The following is a 20,452-nucleotide window of genomic DNA, read 5'->3' as shown; positions in this document are numbered from 1 at the left end:
ACTGCATGAAGAGGAATAACAAACAAAACACTCAAACTGAAAATACAGTAAAAAGTCGTGCTAGACGTGTGTGTAGGGGCAAAGAGAACACGCTGGGAAGTTGGGAGGAGATGGGATTGATGAAGTGTAACAGCAATTTCTGAGTCATCAGAAGCCGAAGAGTGCATGGGTGGGGTCATCTGACTTGTGAACGCTTGTCTTTCTGATGGTTTGTGCTGCTGTTGAGTCTACTGGATAGTGTCTGGTGTCTCCTAGGCCTCTGCTCACAGTAGTGGTGTCCTCTGTGTATCGGGTTGTATATGGGGGTCTCTGCTGGCCACACTTGGCTTCACAGTCTGTGAGCTGGGCAAATTCTCTCACCCTCACAAGATTCCCCACACCCTACCCCCGAAATGTTTCATTCGGGGACGCGATCTCCCACGTATGTTCAGTGTGAGAAGCCGCCAGGGCACTGAGATCGGTATAGCCAGAGGACTTGGCCCGCTTTCAAGCCCTCCTGAGTTCAGTTCACTCTGCTGGGGCAGGGGAGGGTGGGGACCTCAGAGTTCTTGGGCTCTACATCAGTGAAGGACCGATCGGTGGCTCCTAAATTCACTCTACCTGCTGCCCCAGCCTGAGATCTGCCAAACTCCGGTATAACCTGATGATGACTGTCCCCCCCCGACCCCCCGAGGGCAGTGCCATCTTTCTGTATGTGCTTCCCTGCCCGAGCCGGCCCCTGACTCCTGGACTCTTCGGCTTGCTGGTGGCCAGTCATATCCTGCTCTCCACAGCTGCCGCTCTGGGCCTTCCCTTACACAGGGGCTATGGCAAGCCAAACAGAAAATCCTGGACCTGTGACTGTCTCCCGAGTTCAGGCTTCCAAGGCAGCTCAGTTTTTAACAGCAGATTCCCTCTCAAAATAGCAACTAGCCACAGCTCTCCAAGTAAGTCATAGAGATGACAAACTTCAAATTTGTCCACTCCAGGGACTTGTCTGCAAGAGGGGTCACTGTCTTCCACAACCTGCATCGGACATGCAAGAGATCTGTGGAATTAACTGCCTGGCTTTCAACACACACACACACACACACACACACACACACACACACACACACACCTCTGCCAGGGCACTAACTGCACACCTGAGGCTGTGTTCGCTTATTTCTTTGGTAGCCATCTTTTCTCTGCTCTTCTCCAGCATCAGTTCACACCCCCTGTGGATTTCCAAGGCGTCTCCTATTTTTATGTCTTTGAGATAAAGTCTGCAATTTCTTATTGTTTTGTCCGTCAGGCTCACGCAGAGGCAGCCTCCCGTCTGTCGTCTGTCTGGGAAGCTTTTGTTATTGTTTCGTTGAGTAGTTCGGTTCTCCCACAACCCAGGCCGCCCTAGAGTTTATATAACGGGATGACTTTGAACTCCTGGTCCTTCTGCTTCCACCTAGTAAGTTCTGAGACTGCAGGCATGAACCATTACTCCCGGCCAGATGATAAGTTGTGGTGTGTGTGTTGCTGTGTGTGTGCGCGCGCGTGTGCGTGTGCGTGTGCGTGTGCGTGTGCGTGTGTGTGTGTGTGTGTGTGTGTGTTCCCTCTAGTTTGCCAACATTCAGGATAGCAGCGCCACCGTGTGGTATGGCTTCAGGCTCCACTTTCAGGAGCCCTGAAGCAACATTTTTCAATACTTCTTAATGCCCCTTTCCTAAACACTCAAGTGAAATATTAAACAGCTTTTTTATTATTATTCCATAATTCCACTCCTGTGGTAAGCTGTCCACTTTCCCCCACTCCTTTCCTTACTTACCTAGACCTTAACCGGTCACTCAGAGCTAATAACTGCTTGCAATGACCTAAAGGTCAAAGAGGCTTGGTCTCAGGAAATAACAGTTTTCTCGACCAGTCACAGATCTGCCGAGCTGGTGTTCCGGAGCCAGGACGACTGTGTCCCAGGTTCAGTAGCCAAGGACCTTCTCGGGTTTTATTTATACTGTTACCCCTCTCTAACAGATCTCCGCGTCCTTTCTCGCTGTAAGTGGGAGTTGGCGGGGTTGGAGGGAACAAGAGCACCTACCCAGAACGTGACTCCACCCTCTCCGGGGTGGGGTCTCCCCACCCAGAACAAAAGCCCACTCCCCAGGCGCCGCGGCCAAGCACCGAGCGGGTGGTGGAGGTCACCTGCAATGGTTCTCCCCAGTGGCCACCCCACGAGTATCTCCAGACAGCTCGCTTAACCAGCTAACTTCCTCTGTGGATCCTCCAAACCTAAGTCTGCTGAGAGCATCTCTTCACTATTAGGAGTTTAAGCCTCTTCCACGTTTTTGACACTGAGCGGAACTGGCTTTGCGGTGCGCTGATTGGCGTAAGAGGGGACAGGGAACCTCCAGCTGAGACCACGCGCTCCTATTCTTTACGGGGAGGTGGGGTCTCGTCGCTGGGGATGGAGAGATTCCCGCACCGAAATCATTCAGCGCTTCCATCCCGCTCCTTGCCTGTCCGCAAAGCCCAGTAAAGTGATTCATCTGCATCTGCAGCCGCCTGGCTGCGGGGGTCTGGGAGGCTGTGGAACCCGCTGACCCCCAGTGTCAGCCCTGACATCACAGGACTCCGGCGGCGCTTTTCAGTCCCCCATCCGCCTCCGCCTCGGGGGGGGGGGGGGGGGTCTCCTCCACCGAGGCTGCCTATGACCCCCTCCTGGCAACAGCTCTTGTTCTTGACTTTTAAAGATAAAACATGGTGCTGGGTTACAGGAAGTTAAGTTTGTTTTCTTATGGCGCCAAACGGACGTTTAATAACTTCCCTAAGTGATCTGGCAAAAGATCCTTGTTCTGGTAGAAGTTGGTCGGGCCAGTGTACAGAGATGATGACTGGAAACACTTGTCTAAATAAGCAAATAACTTCAACAAAGAAAGAAAAATCCCAGCGTTGGGGCGGTAGGGGGACTGGAGAGATTGTTCAGCAGCTAAGAGTGATACCTGTTCTTCCAGAGGACCTGGGTTCAATTCTCAGCATCCACATGGCAGCTCACAGCTGTCTGTAACTCCAGTCCTGCGGCTTCTAACACCCTCTCACAGACATACAGGCAAAACAGCAATGAACACAAAATGAATTTTTTTTTTTTTTAATCCCAGCCTGGTAGCAGTGACACACGCCTTTAATCCCAGCATTTGGGAGGCAGAGGCAGGTGGCTCTCCAGGAATTCAAGGCCAGTCAGGGGTACAGAACACCCAGGACTACACAGAGAAACTGTGTTTTGAGAAACAAACAAACAAAACACAAAAGGAAAAAGATCTAAAAAAAAAAAATAAATAAAAAAAAAAAAACCTAATTCCTCTTCCTTCTCTTCCTTTAGTTGTGTTTGTTTGTTTGTGAAAGCCAGTGTGGCCTCAGGCTGGTCCAGAATGCCTCAGGCCTTCCTCAGCCCCCAGTGCTGGAAAGACAGGCATGTGCCACAGTGACCAGCCCCGTCTTTTGGAGATGTAATGTCATGAGGATGTACCCAGGGCTAGAGCGGAGACTCAGCAGTTAGGAATACTTGGGACTGTTCTGGAAGAGCAGACTTCAGTTCCGAGGCCCCCTGTGCGGGTGGGGGATTACAGAGTTTCCAACCACCTGTGAGTCCAGCCCTAGGGAATCCTCTTCTGGCTTGGAAGGCTCTTCACTCCTGTACACACACACACACACACACACACACACACACACACACACACACACACATACACACACACTTTTTTAAAGAACTCCCTAAAGTTAAGTGGTCCAAGGGAAATATGTCATGACTGAAACAGTAACACTCATCTTAGTCATAAGATGAATGGTTTCAATGACAAGCATTTATTGCTCACAGTTCTGGAAGATGAAGAGTTCAAAATTAAAGTGCTCAGAGACCCAGTATCTGATGAGGGAGCCCTTTCTGGTTTGCAAACTTAATCTTCTTGCTGGCAGCCACAACCCATCAAATCATGGCCAGAAAGAGTGTATGTATATGTTCTTACAGTTTTTCAAAGGGCCTAATGTAGGCGGACTTTTCTTTCCCGGTCACTAGTCCCAAGTAACCACACACAGGCTTATATTAATGTAGCTGGAGAGTTTTCTCTCTGGGTCCCACCAAGCCCTGGCAGTCTGACAGCCCACTTATAAAATAAACACACAGACATTTATATTATTTAAACTGTTTGGCCTAATGGCTCAGGCTTCTAGCTATCTAGTTCTTTTTTTTTTTTTTTTTTTTTTGGTTTTTTGAGACAGGGTTTCTCTGTGTAGCTTTGCGCCTTTCCTGGAACTCACTTTGGAGACCAGGCTGGCCTCGAACTCACAGAGATCCGCCTGCCTCAGCCTCCCGAGTGCTGGGATTAAAGGCGTGCGCCACCACTGCCCAGCTGCTATCTAGTTCTTACATCTTAAATTAATCCATTTCTATAAATCTATACCTTGACACGTGGCTCGTGGCTTACCAGCATCTTTATATGCTGCCTGCTTGTCATGGCAGCGGCTGGCAGTATCACCCCCCCCACACACACCTTCCTGTTCTCTCAATTCTCCTCTCTGTTAGTCCCACCTATACTTCCTGCCTGGCCACTGGCCAATCAGTGCTTTATTTATTGACCAATCAGAGCAACACATTTGACATACAGACCATCCCACAGCATATTAATTACAAATGCTCAGCCAATAGCTCAGGCTTATTACTAGCTAACTCTTACATTTGAATTAACACATATTTCTTATCTATGCTTTGCAGTGTGGCTTGGTACCTTTTCTCAGTACAACATGCCCATCTTGCTTCTCTCTGAGTCCGCCAGAGACTCTCCAGCTCCGCCCTTCTTCCTCCCAGCATTCTCAGTTTGGCTCTCCCACCTAACTTTATCCTGTTCAGCTATTGGCCAATCAGCGTCTTTATTAAACCAATCACTGTGACATATATTCACACAGTGTAAAGGAATATTTCACACTCTAATCCCATCATGAGAGCCATACCCCCATGACCTCATCTTAATCTTATTATCTCCCAAAGACACCACCACTGATGCCATGATATTGAAGGGAGAGCATCAACATAGACTTTTGGGTGGCATCTTCAGTCTGTAGGATTCTGGGTAGTGCTAAAATCTGCCCTGGTTCATGAACAGGCCAGATTGAATGTGCTCCCTGCCCAAGTAGAGACTTGAAAATGCACTGGGGAACCATAGATGAACAGGGACATGAGTTCTGTCTCAGGAGCCCAAGGGCATTCATGGCATGACATGACTGTCCAAAGGCACTAATGAGGGACTACAGGACACTCTAAGCAAACCATCATTGATCAAAATATCTAAAATTCACAATGTATACATGTATCTCGATATTGTGAGAGCCAAAGTTACATTTTTAGTTTTAATTACTATGCCTTAAAGATCTATGAAACAAAAATGTCTCTGATCTGCAAGCTACTTGCCTAAGGACAGACAGTTCCTGAAATGCTGGAGGTTATTGTTTATGGGAGATAAAAAGTCACATGTTGTCACTCTCCTAAACAAGTTTGTTGACCCATCTGTACCAGATGTGCTTGATCACATGTGGGCAAGAGGTACCTAGGCAGGAAATATATCGGGATATATGCTTGCCCCTGATTGGACCTGATGGGAAATGCAATGGATTATGGGTTTTCCTTCTTAAGCCCCTGTAAACTGTGATTCTGGGCCATTTCCCAGGAACCTGGGTATGGTCTTGGCCAGAGCCCATCCATCCACCTGGCCAGTATTTAATTAAAGCTTGCTTCAAATTTGGCTTTAAACTGTGGTCTTATTATCAGTTGGTGGGATAAACAATATCACATAGTATCCCACAAACCTGTGCATCTTTTATGTTAATTTAAAAAGAGAAATAAATCTTTTAAGTGTTGAAGTTCCCACAGTCCAGGCATGTGGTGGTTGGTGGAAACAGAGCTGAACAGGGAATGAAGGGTAGATATCCATTCTTTTTCTCAGTAAGCCTGAGAAACTTCAGAAACAGCAAAACAGCATGCCAGGGCAGCTACAGGCCAAACAGGGCCTGTTTGCTCTAGCAAATAGAGCCACTGTCAGCCTCATTAGATGGTCCAGATCCTGGACATCTGGAGGCAGCTCTGGCCTTTTTAAACTGTAAATCTCCACGGTTCTTCCAAGCTCTGGGGCCATGAACTTCCTACTAATCTGAGTTAATAATCACTAAAACAATAACTTTGGATATATATATATATATAAAAAAACAAAACCATACACTCAATTATACTCCAAGCTGGTGAGGCCAATCATGTGGGCAACAGAAAAACAATGTCTCACTTCTCCTCCCAGATGCTATCATCAGAGCACAGGGAAAGAAACACTTCCAATGTGGTCGCTGCTGTAGTACGGATGAATAACCTTGTTCAAGTCAATCTCTTTAAGATTCAGTTTGTTCATCCATAAAATCAGAGTCATCTAGTCTACTCAATAAGGTCATGGTAAGAATTAAAGCAGTGTATGTCAAACATTGAGTACATAACAGACCTTCAGTAAATGAGTTTCCTCTTTTCTTTTCTTTTCTTTTCTTTGAGACAGGGTTTCTCTGTGTAGTTTTGGTGCCTGTCTTGGACTCACTCTGTAGACCAGGTTGGCCTCGAACTCATAGAGACCCTCCTGGCTCTGCCTCCTGAGTGCTGGGATTAAAGGTGTGCACCACCACTATCCGGCCTCCTATTTATTTATTTATTTATTTATTTATTTATTTATTTATTATTTTTTATTTTTTTATTTTTTTTTATTTATTTATTTTTTTGGTGAGCTAGAGATGAGTGGATCAGCAGTCTTTTTCCAAGGGACAGTTGTGAGCTGCCTTGTAGGTTTGTGGGTGCTGGGAATTGAACACAGGTCTACAACAGACATCACCATGTTGTACTTCAGAGTCTCAGTAAAACCCAAGCTAGGCACAAGGTGTCTTCAGTGAGACTCGTCCGTTTGATCCCTGGGTCTCCCCATACTTGCACACCCTTGGAATGGAATCATGCTTCCCTCCAGTCTAGGCCAAGAGACTGCAGGGTGGCAGTGCCAGAGTAGATTCCCTCTAGATCATGTCCTTTTCTTCCCTGGCCTTGAACCTACCACCCTGGACACCATGCCTCATCACTTCTGCCCAGTCTTGCCTGTGTGATGGCCAGCTGTCTTGGCAACCAACCCAGATGCTTCACTGTTCTGGCTCCATCGTCGGGGCTTCTCACCAACACCACAGTATCTGTGAGAGGTGGGGTCTCTGATTCCTCTGCCAAGGACCCTGTGTATACCCATTGTTTCTGGTTTATCCTTGGGTCCTCTCGGGAGCCCTAATCTCTACTATCCTGGTACTCTTCGCCACTGCTAAAATGCCTAGTCGTCTTGAGCCAGGCATGGTGGTGCATGCCTTAATCCCAGCACTTGGGAGACAGAGGCAGGTGGATCGCTGTGAGTTTGAAGCCAGCCTGGTCTACATATCAAGTTCCAGACCAGCCACAACTACATAGTGAGACTGTCTCAAAAACATAAGAACCAAACAAACAAACAAAAAAAAACTGTCCAGTCTTTTGAAATGTCTTGGTTAAGTCTGGAGTGAAGGCTTGGTGGCTAGGAGTGCTTGATCTTGCCGACGACCCAGGTTCAGTTCCCAGTACCCCACAACCACCTGAAACTCCAGTTCCTGGGGATCTGATGTCCTCTTCTGACCTCCAAGGGCACCGGGCATGCTTATGGTGCATACACATACATTCAGACAAAAATAAAACACACATAAAATAAAATAATCTAAAAAAAAATTAATGTCTTGGTTTTCTTTAGACTTTGCCTGTAAACATACATCTAAATTAATCTGAGGCCAGACTTTATAGGTGGTGGCAGCTACCTATAACTCTAGCTCTTGGTAGGTAGAGGCAGGAGGATCACATGTTCAACTACAGACTGAACCACATAGCTGAAAGGAGCATCATCAACACAAGACCCCCCAAGACCAAGTTCTCAGCACACAGGAGATTTATTTGCCCCAGAGGGACAGAGGGTGGGGAGAAAGGACAAAGACTGGAGACAGAGGAAGAGGGAGAAGGGGAAGGGGTATTTGTCCTGGAGGGACAAAGGGCTGTCTCTGGCTAGAGAGGAGACAGATGTGGCCCACAGGCAAATGGCAATTTATAAAGGGAAAAAGGGAAACCCCATGTGAGGATGAGTTGGTTTGTTTTGATTGGGCATGTTAATTAGGGTAGCCAAAAGGGGGCTTTTGATTGTGGACTTCATTCAGTACTCTGACAGTTGGACCTTGGTGGTCAGCCTCAGGAGGAGGAAGTGACCAAATAAGGGAATAGATCTTGGTGGCTGGCTTTAGGAATATAATCTATGGTTTAGCAGAGGGAATGGGGGAAGGGCAAGGCCTGCCAGGGCCATGTTTGCCATGCTCAGGCCTGCTTGAGCCCTTCAATAGCCTTAATTGTTGGAATTCCTGGCCACTCCCCAAGCTACATGACTGCGCATGCGCTGGCAAGATGCTTAGTCATCCCGGGGCCTTACGTCCTACGTAATCCATGCGCTGCGTGTTCACGTAATCTATGCCCATGTGCGGCGTAGCTACGTAAGCCCATGTGTGCATGTGGAGGCGGGGCATAAAAAGCGGGTGGTAGACCCTCCCCCCTCCCTCCTTGCAGGACCATTTCCATAGGCCTAAGCACTCCCGTCTGTTCCTTCTCTTAATAAACTCTTAGAGCGGGTTTCATTGTGCCTCATGGCTTTTCTCACACGGTAAACAGCGCTGCTTAATGAATGACATTGTGCCTCATAATAACTAACATTAGCTACAAATGAAAACGCAGGTCCAAAAAATAAACAAGAGCAAAATCACAATCTACCTTGGGAACCACGGCACATTTGAGGATTTGGTTTGAAGTTTAGTTCATTGGTGACAGGCTCTAGAGCAGTCGAGGCTAGCCCGGAACAGACAGCTGAGAATGACGCTCAACTCCTCATCTTCAGCATCTCTACTTCCGTGTGTGTGTGTGTGTGTGTGTGTGCGCGCGCGTGCGCGTGCGCGTGCGCGCGCGTTCGCAGAGGTGTGTGTCGAGGCCAAAGGCCAATGTCGGGTGTCTTCCTCTGCGGGTCTCCACCTTATTTCCTGGGGCAGGCTCTCTCACCTAACCCGGAACTCAGCAGCTCAGCAAGACTAGACTCCGGGGATCACGCGTCTCTGCCTCCCAGAGCTGGCGTAACAAGCGTGTGCAGCTACTCCTGGCTTTCTACGGGCCTGCCAGGGATGCAGACTCGGGTCCTCAGGCTCGCCTGGCAGGAGCTTTACCAACTGCTTAGGCCCTGTGTTTTGTTTTTAAGAAACTTTATATTTGAGAACAGTTTTTAGGTTTAAATCAAAATTGAGAAGATATGCGTTCCTGTATCTCCCCCACTCCACCAAGCACATAGCTTCCCCGGTGACTTGTCTCTAATGTCTCTCTAAGTGATCCTCTACTATAGAATTTATGAGGATTTGTTGTTCTTTTAATTAACTTTTTAAGTTAACACACAAAATAGTGTGTTTCACAATGACGTCTTCCTACATACGTTGTATTTGGTTCTTATCTGTTCCCTGGTCGTCTTGTCCCGGCCCACACTCCACCTGATTTGCTGTCTCCCCCATCCCAGAACTTACATTTATATCATCATCATTTGCTTTTTGTAAAGTTTTAAAAAAAATTCACAGGCTAGAGAGATGGCTCAGTGATTAAGAGCACTACTATTATTACAGAGGACCAGAGTTCAATTCCTATCACCCACATCAGGCAGCACACAATTGCCTGTAACTCCAACTCCAGGGGATATATACCTTTCTGACCTCTTATGTGCACATGCACTGGCGTGCACACGCACACACGCACGCACGCGCGCGCACATACACACACACACACACACACAGTAATAATTAAATTTAACATAAACACATATATTCACTATTTTAGTGAGTGTTTTGCCTGCATGTATGTCTGTGCACCACATCATGCCTGGTCCCTCCGAGTTCTGAAGAGTCTGAACTGGAGTCAGAGCTGTATACAGATGGTTGTGAGCTGCCATGTAGGTGCTGGCAATTGAACCTGGGTCTCTGCAAGAGCAACAAGTGCTCTTAACTGCTGAGCCCACCACAATTTGTTTTTATATATTTCTCATACTTCTCAAACCCAGAAAGTGCTGTTAATGGAGAGGTCATTTGTTCCTAAAACAAATTTATTTTTATTTCACCAGTGAGAGTATAACGCTATGTTTTTTTCAGGTCATTAAATGTTTGCAATAAAAATACAATTAACCAGTGTACCTGAGGGATTTGTTTGCTTAAGGATTTAGTGCCTCCCTTGAACAACATACTTTATTGTTCAATGGGGAAACGACCTTTAGCTGAAGGACACGGAGATTTTATTATGTTTCTAACTAGTATCCAAGAAAAACTAATCCGGTTGTTAGATCAAAGTGTTCTGTAAATTGAGTTTTAAAGAATTTTCTTTGGCTTCCAGGTGTGTGTGAGCTGTTTTCTTTCACAAGAGCAGGAAGTGTAAGCCTGCCATGAAGACAACTGGGGACAGAATAGTTGCCCTTGGCAATGAAGTCTTCCACCCTGGGCATGGCGGATGGATCTCGAAGACCAAGGACCTACAAAATCCAATCAAAGTAAAGCTGCCTGCTCCTCTGCCCTAGAAACAAAACACTGAACGCTTGTTTGAGAGGAAGGCTTTGCTTGCTCTCTAAATGATGGAATGCAGACTCCATGGTGACTGGAGGGATGGAATCCATCCAGCACAGAGCAACCTAAAAACTGCAGAGAATCGTTAGTGGGAGTGGAACTAAGTCACTTTAGGAATTTTTTTTTTTCTGAGACATAGTCTCACTGTGTAGTCCTGGCTGGCCTAGAACTGGCAATGTAGACCAGGCTAGACTCACAGGGATTCTCCTGCCTCAGCCTCCCTAATGCTAGAGTCAAAGACTCATGGCACCATACCTGACTTAAAATCATATACTTTTAAAAACAACCTTTCAAAAGTTCCTTCAAAATGGTCAGGCAGTCGGTTCGTTGCCGCCCCTCGCTCTGCATGGGAGTTGAAATGGAGAGAAAGGACCTTCTTTGTTGTGCTAGCCTTCTTGGCCAACTCTACAGTCTTGCAAAAGAGGAATCTAATTAATCTGATGGGAATTCTGAAATAAGAATCTTTTAGATGATAGGCGTGTCCCTGTAAGACTCTGGTCATAGGAGGCCAGATGCCACTTCCCTGCCGCTTCAGTTAGAGTCCTGGCGAGTACCTGGCTCCTCTGAGCTCCTTTACTATGTGGGCTAGCCCAGACTAAATCATGAGGTGTAGAGCTTCTCACCAACACTCCCAAAACTTCGAAAAGTCAAAGATCCCTTTCTCTTGCGGAATATCCTCTCTAGGCTCTCTTCTCTGGACTGTCATCCTGTCATCCTGTCCTGATGGCGTCCAGCATGAGGTTCCCAAGAGCCAGTCAAAGCACCAGGGACAGCCCCTGTTCCCATTGACAGGAGTCCCACATACAGACCAAGCTACACAAGTGTCACATGTGTGCAGAGGACCTAGGTCAGTCCCATGCAGGCTCCCTGCTTGTTGGTTCAGACTCTGTGAGTTCCCATGAACCAGGCTAGTAGTTTCTGTGGGGTTTTCTACTATGTTCCTGACCCCCCTGTTTCCTACAATCCCTCCTCCCTCTCAGCAGTCTTCCCCAAGCTCAGCTCAATATTTGGCCATGGGTCTCTGAGTCTGCCTCCATCAGTCATTGGATGAAGGCTCTCTGACTCAGGGTAGTCACCAATCCTATCACAGGGGATGGCCAGTCAGGCTGTACATCCATTGCTGCCAGGAGTCTTAGCTCGGGCCATCCTTGTAGGCTCCTGGAAGTTTCCCTTGCATCCAGCTTCTACCCAGCTCCACAAAGCCCAGTCATCTCTCTCAACACTATCCCCTCCCCCCACCCACCCACCCAACTAGATCCCTCACGTTCCCATTTGTAGCTGGAGAGCTTCTCTCCAGGTTCCCCAAGCCCCGCAGTCCCACAATCCACTTATAAAATAATCACTCAGACGCTTATATCACTTATAAACTGTATGGCCGTGGCAGGCTTCTTGCTAACTGTTCTTTTATCTTAAATTAACCCATTTTTATAAATCTATACCTTGCCACGTGGCTGGTGGCTTACCAGCGTCTTTACATGCTGCTTGTCCTGGCGGTGGCTGCAGTGTCTCCTCCTCAGCCTTCCTCTTCCCAGAATTCTCCTCTCTCCTTGTCCCACCTACTTCCTGCCTGGCCACCTACTTCCTGCCTGGTCACTGGCCATCAGTGTTTTATTTATATAGAATGATATCCACAACACCCATGCCCACCGACCCCCAGTCCAACCAGGAGATTTCTATTTCCCCTTGCCAGGGAGATCCATGAGTCCGGCCTTGGGCCTCCTTGTGACCTAGTCCCTCTGGGTCTGTGGATTGTAGCATGGTAATCCACTTAAGATAACAGCCACTTAAGAGTACTGTTGCAGAATATTTGTCCACTGTGAAGATGTGTCTTTGCCAAGGTGCCTTCTGATTGGTTTAAAAAGGAGCTGAATGGTCAACGGCTAGAGAGAGAGGAAGAGGAGGAATCTAAGCGAGGGGATTTAGCCAGCAGACTTGGTGTAAGTCGGATTGCAGTACTGAGGAAAGGTGAAAGCCATGTGGCAGAATGTAGACTAATAAAAACAGTTTAAGTTATAAGAGCTAGTTGGGGAAAAGCCTGAGCTAAGACCAAGCTTTCATAATTAATAAATAAGTCTCTGTGCTGTATTTGGGGCCTGGTGCTCCCAAGATAGTCCAACAAGAAAGCTTACTACAGAGTACATGCCATGTCTGTTTTTCTGGGTCTGGGTTACCTCACTCAGGATGATTTTTTTCCAGTTCCAACCATTTGCCTGCAAATTTTCTGATGTCATTGTTTTTAACAGCTGAGTAATACTCCTTTGTGTAAATGTACCACATTTTCTTTATCCATTCTCCAGTTGACAAGCATCTAGGTTGTTTCCAGGTTCTGGCTGTTACCAATAAAGCTGCTCTGAACTGCCTTCTTACTTCCTGTGGCTCGTCACTCTGAAGGCTGTGGAGGTCGCAGAGACACCACCCTCCCCACAAACGCATATATTGTCACTTTTTACATTCATTAACCAATCCCCCACTCCCAAACACAGGTAGTTATTCTCTCACTGACTCTTATAATGCTGGTATTTGTCCTCTTGGCCTTTGAATAAGGAGGTAACATTCTGCACCTCAGGAAGGCCCGTCCTGATGTCTCCAGTCACAAACACCCAGAGTGGGCAGGAAGAGCTATGTAGCCCACGGTAGCCCACGGTGCCCTTCCTCTCCTGAGAGTTACGGAGCTGACATCACACACACGTCCAGCTGAACCTCTCTCAGCATCTGTAGTAAATCCTCCCACTGTGGAGCTCAGCCTAGATCTCCTGTTGTCTTGCTGGGCCACATTCAGACACTCTGGCATAACCCACAGCGAGTGTCTCTGACTGTGACACTTCCCTTGGTCTGACCAAAGCCAAGTGTCTGTGTGCATGTTCTCAGCAGGTTGCCCTTGACAACACTTCTGGCCCCTTGACCGATGCCCGTTTTGAGTCATTCGATAAGACAGACAGGCCTGATGAAGAGCAGCCAGTCACCCATCTGGCGCAGGTTAATGACACTGAATTTCCTGGAGGACCCGACATCCGAGTTCATTCCTTAGTCACCACAACTCTTTGCCTGCCTGTCATGTTTCTGTCAGCACAAGCTCCCAGAAGTCCCATTGACTGTCATAGAGCTTTTTTATTCGTGTGTGTGTGTGTGTGTGTGTGTGTGTGTGTGTGTGTGTGTGTGTGCAGGTGCATGTAGAGGCCAGATGTGTCAGGTGCCCTCTGGAGCTGGAGTTACAGGCAATTGTGAACCTCTTGGCATGGTTGCTGGGGACTGAACTCCAGTCCCGTGGCCCTCTCCTCAGCTGCGTCCCATCCCCTGGCTTCTGTTTTGATTTCCCGCCCTGGGTTTATCCGACCCACGAGCCATCTCTCCAGCCCTACCGTCCTACTGTATGTAGTGTGCTCCCCAGCAGACAACTAATTTTACAGTAAAACAAGGACAGCATTTGGGCTCAAACGCATGGAATTCACCGATCTCGTGTGTGCCTTTCACCCCGAAGCCGCTTGGCAGTCACTGTTGGAACAGCCAGTCAGCTGTGCCTGGTGGGAGACAGCCCCCGCGAGAGGCCGCTGCTGCCCTATGGATGCTCTACACACTGTTGCCTACAGAGCCAGAATTTTCAGGCCCAGAAATCAAAGGATTCCCCCCTATTAAATTCAATAAACTCACCTGTGTTTGGCTTCCGTTCTAGTCCCTTTAGAAGCCATAAATCCAATGGTGGAAATGCTTATGCCAGGAAACCTAACTGGTCCAACCCAGAGGCAAGCTCACTCAAATGCCTGTGTCCGGCCAGAGAAACCGCAAGGGAGCTTGTGATTCCTGGACCTTGCCGATCTGAACAAAGGCCACGTTCAAACAGGGACCTGGACCTTCGGCCCAAATGTCTAACGTGGTCAGTCGTTGTGGGTTGGAGGTGTCTCCAGAGAGCACCTGTTTTGTGTTTCAAGAGGCGAGAAAGTTAGCTACAGCGTCCACGCAGAGGTCTGTTTCTTTGGAATCTCTTGGTGGGTGGTGGGGGTTATTCGGTGGTTATTTGATTGATTGGTTGTAGCTTTCCTTCTTCTGTTGACAAACCGTCCCGATCACAGCAAAGCTGATGGGAAGTGGGCACAAGAAGGTATGAAGAAAGTTAAAAAGGTTCTCGAAGAGATCAAAGCAAACCGAGGGGTAGTATCACTTCTGAGGAGAGTGGGAGCATGTTTCAGTGGCTGGTGATTTTTTTTTTCCAAGACAGAATTTCTCTGTGTAACAGCCCTGTCTGTCCTGGATCTCACTCTGTAGACCAGGCTGGCCTTGAACTCACAGAGATCCGCCTGCCTCTGCTTCCTCGGGGCTGGGATTATAGGTGTGCACCACCACTGCCCGGCTTGTGTTTGCTCTTTGTCTCCATCTCTCTTCAGCACTTGGGCTGGGCTGCGATGGAGTAGGGGCAGGAGTTAGGGTCCAGTTGGGTTTTCCCCAAACAGCAGCGTCTGTCCTCCATCCCAGGCACTGCCAATCTCTTCTCCCCAGCCTTCCCTCACCCAGGGACAAATGTAAGGACATCTTTGTCACGTTAACTAACGAGGCCCTGGTACGCTCTCAGCGACATGAGGAACCAGGAGAGCTTCTGCCTCCCCGTGACTCCTCAGGATCTCAAGAACTTCTGAGAACATTGTAGAGGGCTCATTATGGATGATGGTTGGACCCTCAAAGTTGGTCCCAAACCTCCGATTTGAAAAAGAAATCACAGCCCCTCAGTGCCTTGTTATTCCGGGCTGGGAGGAAAAGACAAAGCGCCTTCAGGTATGAAATATTTTGGTATCTGGGAGTCGGCTCTCTTTTCAGTTGGTGCTACATTACAGAGAGAGAGCTATTTCTACCTGTTATTATGTTCCTGTCAAAAATGGCAGCATAAGCACTATAATTGAAAATTCTGAATATAGAATGACATGTGCTCGGGAATGGGTATACAGAAGGTATTATATTCAGCAGGAAGAGCTGTAGGGAACTAACTGACATGGACACACCACTGAAGGGTCGGGATGAGCTAACCACTCAGGGGCACTACATCAGTGCCCGCGGGATGTCCACCGTGCAGGATACCCAGTCAGTGTCTGTTCTGAAGGGTGTCTCTACTGTAAAACCAATGAATTTGGGTGAGGACAGAAAGAGACCTCAGGTCCTCCAGGAAAGGGCCAGAGTGCCTCTGTACCTGTGGTTTTTTTTCAGTCTAGTTAGTAAGAATTATAACCTTCAAACTAGAATGCCTGAAAAGTATCATGCCAGGGCTTGGAGTTGAGAAAGATAATTTATTACAATTAAGTTACTGGTCAAGTGTGGTGAATGCCTGTAATCTCAGCTCTGGGGAGGTTGAGGCAGGAGGATTGTAAATTCAAAGCCTGCCTGGGCTACATAATGAAATCTTGTGATGGGGGTGGTAAATTATTACCATTATCAAGGTAAAAAATAAAAGCGACGAGGGGACCTGGAGAGATGGGTCAGGGTTTCAGCGGCTGTGCTTACAGAGGACTAAGATTTGATTCCCAGCACTCACATGGTGGCCCACAACTGTCTGTAACTCCAGTACAAGTGAATTTGATGCCCTCTTCTGGTCTCTGCAGGCACTGCTTACATGTAGTGCACAGACATACATGCAGGCAAAACACCCATATAAAAATGCATAATAAATAAATAAATCTAAAGACAGATTCAGAAAAAAACTCTATATGGTTCATGGTGTGTTTAAAAATGTATGTAGGCTTGGGAGAAAAAAGAGAAGGTATAGACAGTCATAAAAAATAAATATATAGTTTTAATGCCGGGTGGTAGTGGTGCACGTCTTTAATGCCAGCACTGGAGAGGCAGAGCCAGGTGGATCTCTGTGAGTTCAAGGCCAGCCTGGTCTACAGAGTGAGTTCCACAATAAGCTCCAAAGCTACACAGAGAAACCCTGTCTCAAAAAAAATCATATATATATATATATATATATATATATATAGTTTTAAAATAATAAAGTAAAATCCTTAAAAAGGGACTAAAGTAATATAAAAAATTATAAGCCACATAAAGATGGAAAATACACAAAAAGTCTGGATACTGCATGTTATTGTGTTGTCTTTAATTTTTTTACTGATAATGAACAAATGAGAACTACTGAGAGATATTTGATTATGAAAGCTGTTAGATTAAACCAATCTATACATTTTAAAAATATCTTGACTTCAGAATTTAAGTCAAAAGACATGTCACTTGGGGAAAGAGGTTCTGCTTTTATTTCCACAGGAAATAAGAGGTTCTGGATTCATTCTGGGTTAAGAAAAATCAGGTGTGATCCAGGAAGACCCCCTGAAAAATCTCCAATGGAAATGGATGGCCCAGATGATCCAACGTTTCAGAGTGCCTCTGTTGCAGTTTCCTCTGAGTTCTGCATCCAGAACAACTTCAAGCCTGCTGACTGAGATGATCTAGCCTCACAGAATACTCCAGTAAGGACTTGACCATAATCCTAAATTTTCTCGGCATCCCCCAAAGATTGCCAACTCCCCCAATCAACAGGAAATAGTCTAGAGAACTATACCCACATTCCCAAAACTAAATTATGAATGTTTGTCATCACTTAGGGTGATTGGTTACAAGTTGTTATGGATAATAGTCAAGAAAAAAGCTGAACAAATAAGATTAGATTCAGGGATCTCATTCCAAAAAGAGGGGATATAGAAATGATAGAATAAAAAGGTAGATTGTCGAATCTACTTTTTTTTTAAAGATTTATTTATTTATTTATTATGTATACAGCATATATGACTGCAGGCCAGAAGAGGGCACCAGATCTCATTACAGGTGGTTGTGAGCCACCATGTGGTTGCTGGGAATTGAACTCAGGACCTCTGGAAGAGCAGTCAGTGCTCTTAACCTCTGAGCCATCTCTCCAGCCCGTCGAATCTACTTTTAACCAAAGAAGCAACTACTAGTTTTAAATATTCTACATTGATATGGTTTTTTTTTGTGTATTGATACAAATTTAAGGTTACTTTGGTTACAACATGCTGTACATGTTTCTACTCTTGTTCAAGGTATTGTACCTATACAGCTCATTTAACAATGTAATGTAAATTTCTAGTCCTTGAAAGTTATTATTATAAACTATTTAGAACAATAAAGGTTAGTAATTAGTCACCTATTACAATCAACCTTGTAGTCATGTTAGGTATGTTTTCAAGGTCAAGCAGAGATATATTTTAGATAGGCAGGTTGTCTTCAAACACTTCAGATATCTATAGAATATGGCATTTAATTTGTTTTAATATCATAAGGTTCTTTTTTTATGACAGTGAGACACGTCTGCTCCTGGCAGCACCAATCTACTTCAGAGAAGATGTTGGGCATAAAAGAAACTACATATGGAGTTTGTTTTCTTTATGGCAAAAGCTAGCCACTAGGCAAGAAAGTGCCCTTACCTTGACTGATGACAGTATGCTGTTCAAATTGGACAAACAGGACAGAAAAGAAAGTGAGTGAAAAACTTTGCCAAGGCAAGGTGGGACAGTCCTTCAAAAATCCTGCTTCACAGATGAGTCTGACAGATATTCTAGGCCTGTAGACTGAAGATGGATGCCCCAGCATTGCAGAGGAATCTTGGGTGACTGTCCAGGCAGCCAGCTGTTTCTATCATTTCTTACTTTTGGAAGTTGTTTGCTCTACATTTCCTGTTTACTGAGTCTCTGATGAAGTAGAAGACTAGATAATTGTAGTTATAGTTTTCCTTTTTAACGAATTCAGAAAAGACACTCACAAAAGAGGTGTTTACTTTAGTATATAAGGTTGAGAGACATAAAAAGATAGTTTTGGGTTGGTAATGCAAATTAAGATAGAAAGTAAATTAGGTACAACACTTTGGACTCACCAAAATAAGATAGATAAATAAGTATTTTCTCTAATTTTGCCAAATGCAAATGGATTAGATAGTGTTACTATAATTCTTATTTAATAACTGTTTTGTTATATATAATCTTACTATGTTAAAGCTAAAACTTTCCTTTTTAATTAGACAAAAAGAGAAAAATGCTGTGGAAAAATCCTCTTGTACACTATAAAGATTTGTCATGCAAATTGGTTTAATAAAACACTGATTGGCCAGTAGCCAGGCAGGAAGTATAGGTGGGGTGAGCAAACTAAGAATGCTGGGAAGAGGAAGGGCAGAGTCAAGAATTGCCAGTCAGACACAGAGAAAGCAAGATGAGAATGTCATACTGAGAAAAGGTACCAAGCTATGTGGCTAAACAGAGATAAGAATTATGGGTTAATTTAAGTGTAAGAGCTAGTTAGTAATAAGCCCGAGCTACCAGCTAAGCATTTATAAGTAATATTAAACCTTGGAGTCAATTGCAGCTGCTGGGTATATGGGAGTTGCTGGTGGGACAGAAACTTCCACCTACATAAATCCTTAAAGAAAAAATGATGAGATCAGTGTATTGGATCAAATGTCTCATAGCAGTTTGCCCTGTCTCTGGGTCTCTGATGTGAAGCTCTTGGTTATCCACTGGATTTGTCTGGGGCCCTAGGTGTGATCAATACTTAACTCTTATTTGTTCTCCCTCACCTCCAACCCCTACACATTGCAGCACCTACATATTTCTTGCCCTTCTTCCCACAGTTGCCGTGGCAACCAAGACAAGACCCTTGGCTCCGGTTTATTACTACACTATCAGGTGACCCAACCAGACCCTTCTTAGTCATTTGTGAGGATGGAGCAAGAGAGAGAGAGAGAGAGAGAGAGAGAGAGAGAGAGAGAGAGAGAGAGAGGGAAACAGGAGAGATGATAGCTAACTATAGAGCTATATAGAGTTAGGGGTGGTATGAGGATGTCACATGAAGAGCAAAGAAGCTAAGCCTCCACAGACAGGAGGAGGCAGACGACCTGCAAGGGCAGAGTGAATACATGGAGAGCCAGCCGGAAACCAGCAGAGCACCAGGCCCTGTTTGGACAGAAGGCCAGCCTGCACCCTTGCCCGGAGGACCCACAGTGATCCACCATCTTCTCCCTTCTTCGCTCAGGCTGCTCGTCCCTGGATTCTTTTCGTCCCTGGCTCCAGCTCTGAAGCGTGTCCGGCATCCTTGACTCATCTCCTGTTCCTGTACCCATGCCAAGTGCATTTTAATTGCACCACTTGACAATAGATTTTAAGTTCTGGGATGATAAGTTTCCTTAGCTGTTCTTTTTTAAACTTTCCTGCCATCTACTTCAAACCTGTTTATTCTTCCAGATAAATTTAGACTTATTTTGTCAATTTTTTTATAAAAAGACAAAAGCACGGCTCATGGATTTTGATTGGAATTATCTTGACTTCATCAACTAAACAGGGAAGAGTGACCTCCCCAAGAATCAGCTGCTATATCCAAGTACATTTATGATCTCTGAAAAGCTTTGGTGGATTTGGGGATATTTTGCACATTTCTTGAGGTCACTCTTCCCTGTCTTATGTTTGAGTTGCTGTTAAGCATGTCTGTCCTTCTTACCAGGGTTTTAGTATGTGGACCATAGCAGACGTCTCTGGTGCCTCCCCTTCCTACTGGAGTTTTGGTATGTGGACCATAAGTCTCTGGTGCCTCCCCTCACGTCCACTTGACCCACTGATTTCTGGACACTCCCAGGTAAGTTGAGCAGCTTGTTGTACTGACGATTTCCCACTGAAAGCTTGAATTACACATTCTGCTCCAGAACTTTCTCTGGGGCCATTTGGAGCCAGCTCAGCCAGCGTAAGTACGATGCAAAGCTACCTGGAGTTAATGG

This window comes from Peromyscus maniculatus, chromosome 8, assembly GCF_049852395.1.
Source record: "Peromyscus maniculatus bairdii isolate BWxNUB_F1_BW_parent chromosome 8, HU_Pman_BW_mat_3.1, whole genome shotgun sequence".
In the NCBI taxonomy this organism is placed as follows: domain Eukaryota; kingdom Metazoa; phylum Chordata; class Mammalia; order Rodentia; family Cricetidae; genus Peromyscus; species Peromyscus maniculatus.
Note: the sequence above shows the minus strand (reverse complement) of the source record.